Raw genomic sequence first — 6,569 nt, forward strand, 5'->3', positions numbered from 1 at the left:
TAAACGTATCTGAGAAATTTGTGTGAAATCCTTTTGAAGTCTTTGGAGGGGAACAAGTACTTCCTAGGTCATGAATCCTTTTAAATGTTTACCTTAGGGACATGTGAGTTATTATAGCTGAGAAATGCCTTTTTTCTGTATATAAAATATATATTGTTCTTGTAAATTTAGGCTGTCAATGCTTTAAGTATATAATTTGAACAGAAAGTTTGTTGATCTTCCTCTGCGTACTGGGGGCCCAAAACCAGAGCATTTTTATTTCAGATGCGGCTTTGTGAGTGCCAAGGGGAATAATCCGATTCCTGCACTTGCTGGCTGTGATTTTGCTAATTCACCCCATAGAGCTGACCCATCCCAGGTACAGGACTCTGCACTTCTTACTAAACTAATGAGGCTTCTGTCAGCCCACCCCTCCAGTTTGCCATGAACTCTCCATGGGCCTCAGGAGGGCTCATTCTGTCCCATCATGGAGGTCATCAATGTTAAAAACTTGAAGCATTAGACACAGGATCCATCCCAAAACTGACTGGCTGGAAATGAGAGTCACTTACACACTGTCTGCATATAGGTTTTGAATCACTGGTCACTACTCTTTAGGCCAAAAGTGTCTTCTTAATGAGGCAAAATTCTTACAAAACCAAGGAATTGGTATCACTGGCTTCCATGAGGCTAGTAATTCAATGAAGATTTCTCTTTCTGTGTCCCCACTACCTGCCTACTGGGGAACATGGGTGAATTTGTTCTCTTTGTGCAATTTTAAAGCTCAGGTTTACAGTATTTATCTTTAAAATGAATAGTTTCTTCTTTGTAGCTATTCTTTTCAAATAGTTCCTTTTTAAATTCCTGATTTTGAATTGAGTTGGCTACTTCAGTAAGGAATGCACTTTCATCTCATAAACCCCATTTGACTGTATTGGAGCTCAGCCAGTTTATGCCAGCTGCTGCTCTTGTGAAATGGCAAGCCAGTCAAGATCCTGGATTCTGGATTTCAGGTAAGATTTTTTTGTCTGGAAATGTAGCATGTGGAAAAATAAGAAGGATATGTATTTCTATTTCATTAGCAGGTCAGTATAAACACAGCAAAGGTTTTCCCCTCTATGTAGGGGGGTTTGAGCAAGAAAACTGACAAAGGTGGTATTTTGAAACAAAAGAAGCTTTTGCAAAGCCAACACTGTCATTTTTATTAGTAATGCACTACATGTGGATCTAGTTTTTGTGAAAATCTAGTACAGCAAAGCAAATTATGAAAACAGTAAGACATGCTCACAATGAACAATTGTCATGTGATGTAATTTCTAAAGTATTTGTTTTTAAAATCTTGTGTATGGCAAAAAGACTGCTTAGGGTGTAATGAATATGTGATTAGAAAGTATAGTAAGTATAGTTAATTCAATTTTATTTGGTATCTCAGGGGTGCTCCCAAAAGAGGCGAAAATTATCTCACCTCCTAAGCAAACTTCACGATACCAGGTTTGGGTTCCTGTCAAAGGTGATGGATAGAGAGGGAATTATACTGTCAGCTCCATAAATTACCTGTAGCACTGCTTTGATTTACTGAGGAACTTCAGGGTTATATGCAGTTATATGCAGGGATTTTTATTGAAATATTTGTAAATTTTGTAGCTTTGTTTTCAAAATTGTATTTAAAAGATAATTTTCCATGCAGTTTCTGTTCTCTCTCCTTTTTCTCTATTTAGATTTGATTTGAATGAACTTTGTATTTGGAAAACCTGAGGAGGAGGTGGGTGCTTTTTCTGCCAGGAGTTATTGATTCAGCTGAAGTAAGAGATTGTTGCAAACAATCTCTTCAGTTGCCTGCAATTCAAGACAAAGTTGAAAATCCCAGCAGCTGGGATAATGCATCTTACCCAAGATGTAATGGGAAAAATGGGTACAGCATGACACAGCTTAGTTCTTCTCTTTCTGGGACTAGCACAGATAGCTTTGCTGTCTTAGATATATATGCAAAATATTACTGTTCATGAATTTTATATAGTTATTTCTATAGTTTAATGAATACCCACAGAAAAGCTTCTGTCTGAAGTTTTGTGCCTTTGGCTCAATCACAGTAAGGCCACATGATCAGTCTGGTCTGCTATGGAGGCTCATAAACTCTCTGCTGAAGTGATTACAGTCTAAGGCAAGCACCAGACAGAGAATATGACTAGGATTCAAAAGCTGAAAGTAGATATTTGCACTTTGTAACACTTACTGTAGTGTGTGCTCACAAATTTCAGATATTGCAAACAAACAAACCCGCAGCCAGCCTCATCCATCTCTCCCAATAACCATCATCTGACCCTGCAGATGCCCCAGTTAGGAGCTCTCCTCATGCTCAAGGGAACAATCATGGTTCATGAAGTGGAAAACAGGGAATGATCCGGAGGTCAAAGGCACATGCTCTGGCCTCCTGATGCTGCACTGTCAGGCCAAGCTTTGTAATGCTGTGGTGCTCCTGTGCAAATTGGAAACTTCAGAGGAGCCCTGGCAGTGGTGCAAAGGATTCTAGGAGCAGAGAACTAGAACCACCATAAAGGAAGGGAAGTATTTACAAAGTCCTTACCTATATAAGGAAATCATTCATCATGCAAAAGGACTTCTCGGCTTCAAAGTAAGACTTGTAGGAAAATCCAACCACTTGAAGCTTAATCTAGATGACTGTTGTCTTACATCTGAAAGATACATGTTTAGTTATAGTTCACTGTTAGAGTAACTGAGCAAGAAACAATATATTGTCCCCCCTTGCAGGTTTTAAATTAAGATAGCTTAATCTTTTTGAAGGATTATTTAGGTCAGTGACTAATCAGGGCCTGATTCAACATATTTTATTTACAAAGCAGGATTAAATGGATGATATGTCTGAGGAATTTATTTCACTTGAAAAATAAGCCTAGAAAGAGTGGCTATCTTAATAATTAGCAAATAATATAATTATTAATTACATGTATTATTTTAAGAGTCGCTAACACATCTTAATTTTAGTTTAGATTTTAAAATAGTATTCTCTAATACTGACCTTATAGCAAAAGTCAGAGGCCTAGCTTAGAGTCAGAATACCATAAAATTCATGGCCTTTGGTAGAGAATCCATTTTGGGGAAAATTAAGAAAGTAACAAATATTTGGTGCTCTTTACCAACACAGATTGTCTCCCTGTGTCATAGGAGTTGTAGGATTGGGCTGTGGACACAAACGTATTTCATTGGCATTCCTTTTTTGGCTGAAAAATGTGAGAAGTTGTATTAGTAAAACAATTATTAGAGTACTTTTTTCTAATTTGAATGCCAATAGAAAAAAGAGATTGTGTTGCAATTGAAGAATGCATCCCAATAGCACTGAATCTTTTTGGATCATATTTCAAATGAATTAACTTAGAGTAAATTATTTCAGGCAGAGTATATTAGCAAAAGAAAGAACTGCTAAAGAGCCATTACCACTTTCCAATCAAATGAGAGACATAACTGAGTACCACCTGTCACAAAGGCAGTACAATGATCCAGATGGTTATTTATCTTCACTTGGGGAGAAAGAATGGAGAGAGGAAACATTGCTGCCAGAATTTGTGTTTTTCCCCTCCTCTTTTTTACCTTTTTGTCAGAATAGTTTCTCTAATTACAGAGACAAAAATGTATTAGGAATAGGTTATATCAGTGGGCTGTTCCTCTCTATATGTAAGGGTAGTTCACATCTTTATTTTAGTAGTATGAAATGCAGTTAGAGAGGTCCACCCATTACTATTTCATCCTCTACAGTCATTAGGACAAAAATAGAATGAAAAGTATTCTGACTGTTTGATAGTTATTTTGTTTCCCCCAGAAGCTTAGGAATTAATTTGCTGTTTTACTTGAAATAGGAATAACCTGTAACAAGCTGAAAATAATTCACAGTTTTTAAAAAGGTTTCCCTTCATTAATGAAATATGTTTATGATAAATATGCACTGTATGAGCATTCAAATTAATGTGTATTGTGCATGCATCTTATTTACCAGTGTATCTGAGGCTTGAGCTTAGGCAGGAATCAAGAGAGGGCAAACTGATCTAACCCTAGTCCTTTCTGATTCTGAATATTGTGTGAAATTGTTCATAATGTTGCTAAAATCTACTGGCAACCACATTAGGTCTGACAGAGTGCAGGTTCTTTTTGGAATTAAGAACATGCTGAGACTATTGGACATATATGTAAATGAATGAATTAGGCTTCAAGCATATTTCTGCTATGGGGACATTTAAGAGTAAATAGTTCTCATGTTCAGATTTGTAACTAACAGCTCCGTGGAGTTCACTCTTGCTTAGTAGCAGTTCCTACCCCCCTCCATCCTGGTAGAGTGACATATTTTATGGCTAAACTGGGAGATGAGCCAATACTCCCAGGATGTCTTCCTAGAACAGGAATTGTATTCAGAGAAATGATTTAAATAAAGAATTTCTTTTAAATTATAGCTATATATTGATCACAAAACGAAAACTGACAGAAAGGTATGACAGTAAAAATGTGAGTGGTACTGGGCTAGTAAGTGATGATAGGACTCTGTGACAGCTTTTATGTGCATATAAAAATACACCCATATATATAGCATCACTTACTATATCAGAATACCTTCTTAGGACTTAGGTGGAGGAAGCGATAATTCCTCCACCTTCCTGATAATTTGGAAGTGCTCTTTAGGCAAGAAAACCTCTCATGAGCTTGAACTCTGTGATTTCTAGGTCTTCATTATTTCTGCTGTTTCTTATCACACATCTATTTTTGTATAAACAGGGCTATGTCAGTGATGCTCAAGACAGTGGGAATTACTTACACCCCTGACCAGTTTTATGTCAAGCCCAGATAGATGGGTATATGCCTACTAAATCTATGCTATATGCCTACAAAGTACTTTGAGAATGTTCTGAGCCTTTTTAATGTAATTCAGCTTATGTACAAAACATACCCCTTGTGAACAGCTTCTGAGGAACACAACCTCTGTTCAGTGGGGTTCAACACATTGACTGTGACTTGGGAGAACATCTGAGCTATTGGTCTGCTGCAGGCCAAAGGGGCAAAAGGCAGCTTGAGGAAGGAGAAGAATAAAATTCAACTTTTGCTGTCTTTAATTTCTTATGAAAGCTGTCACCAGGCAGGCATCAGGTCAGTTTCTGACATAAATTCAGAATGTTATTGAACAAGAACAATATTTCCGCCTTTTTTCCACTGATGTTTGCTTTAGGAGCTTTATCACTGTAAAAGTAAATGTAGAAACACTCACTATTTCATTTATCCAATGCACTAGAAATATATATAAAGAAAAAAAATCAGTCTGACATAAATATGCCACAAAATTATTTCTTTTTATAGCAAATCCTAAGTATTCTTAATCTTACAACTGCAGTGGATCTGCATGTCATGATTTCACACCTGCTTTTGTGATGAAGTTTCTCCAATTATTGATGATTTAAGAACTCTTTTTTTTACCCTTCATGTACAAAAGCTTGAAAATAACACCTAGTTGTGTACTAAAAGTTGAAACTGGAAACTAAACCTGCTCTATTTTAAAATTTCACAAATTTAAAGCTTATTCTTTTGACATGAGAATTGAAATTACTACTGTAATAGAGCAATACTAACATAATTGCTGGACATGGAAGTATGGCTTACAATCAAATGCAGTAGTGAAAGAAGCCAACTTGGAATAAGGGAAAACAAAATTCAAATTCAATTATGAATCAACTAGAGAATAAATACTACTTTCTCGTAATTCTCTTTTTGGTGTGATATACTGCTATAATGTTACAAAAATAGCTTAGTTATGTTTGATTAAAAAATTTTCAGCCAGGTCCTTTATGTTCTTCCACTTTTGTATATGCCAAGCCCTTGGCTTTGGAATTTTGGATTCAACATTTTGGACCTTCATACTGAGGCATGTTTGTCACAGCTGCCAAAAGAATGACTTGCACTTTGACTCTGGCTATCAAAGTGTGGCTTTGTAGCTATGCAAGTCTGTGGTGTTTTTATGTGTGTGAAGCAGGACAATACAGAATAATTTGGAGAGGTTTGTTATTTAACCAACTTTTTCCATACTTCATCTATTATTCCATAATGGTGAATTCCTGACTGTAAAGCACTCTGACAAAAAACCTTTGGAAAAACAATTACATGGCTGATCCTTACTCTCTTTTGATGGTCCATTCAGTAAGTCACTTGTAACTCCTGAGTGTGGTGCTTGCGGTCTTGATCCTGTTTTTCACTGTGAAGTGTTGGGGAGCAGTGTCATGTACACAGCATCTGAGTTGGTGCTGGGCTTTACATTTATTAGATGTGTCTATGTGGATGAGTGGGGAATTGAGGGAATATTTTGGGGAGTGAAAGATGCGTAAATGCCACTGAGCTTGAATAATTGCAGTACCTATTGAAAAAAATGCTCTTGGACAAGCTTGAGATATTTAGGCAGAGGAGACTAAGGTGCTTATATGAACATTCATTGAAACAGCTGTCTCTAGACTGAAAGCTTTTGGTCTTCCTGATTTCACAGGTGGCATATTCACTTTAAATCTATTTTCCTTAAAGGAGGAAAATCACTTTTAAACACACTC

At 36.7% G+C, this 6,569-nt stretch overlaps 2 protein-coding genes across 2 annotated transcripts in view; both read left to right on the plus strand.

Moving 5' to 3' along the window:
- The window catches only part of TBR1 (T-box brain transcription factor 1), a 43,041-nt gene that overhangs the window by 35,335 nt on the left and 1,137 nt on the right, over positions 1 to 6,569 (plus strand). The window lies entirely within an intron of this gene.
- SLC4A10 (solute carrier family 4 member 10) overlaps positions 1 to 6,569 on the plus strand; it is a 166,560-nt gene that overhangs the window by 11,753 nt on the left and 148,238 nt on the right. The gene's annotated exons all lie outside the window — the stretch shown is intronic.

This window comes from Geospiza fortis, unplaced genomic scaffold (assembly GCF_000277835.1).
Source record: "Geospiza fortis unplaced genomic scaffold, GeoFor_1.0 scaffold112, whole genome shotgun sequence".
Lineage (NCBI taxonomy): Eukaryota > Metazoa > Chordata > Aves > Passeriformes > Thraupidae > Geospiza > Geospiza fortis.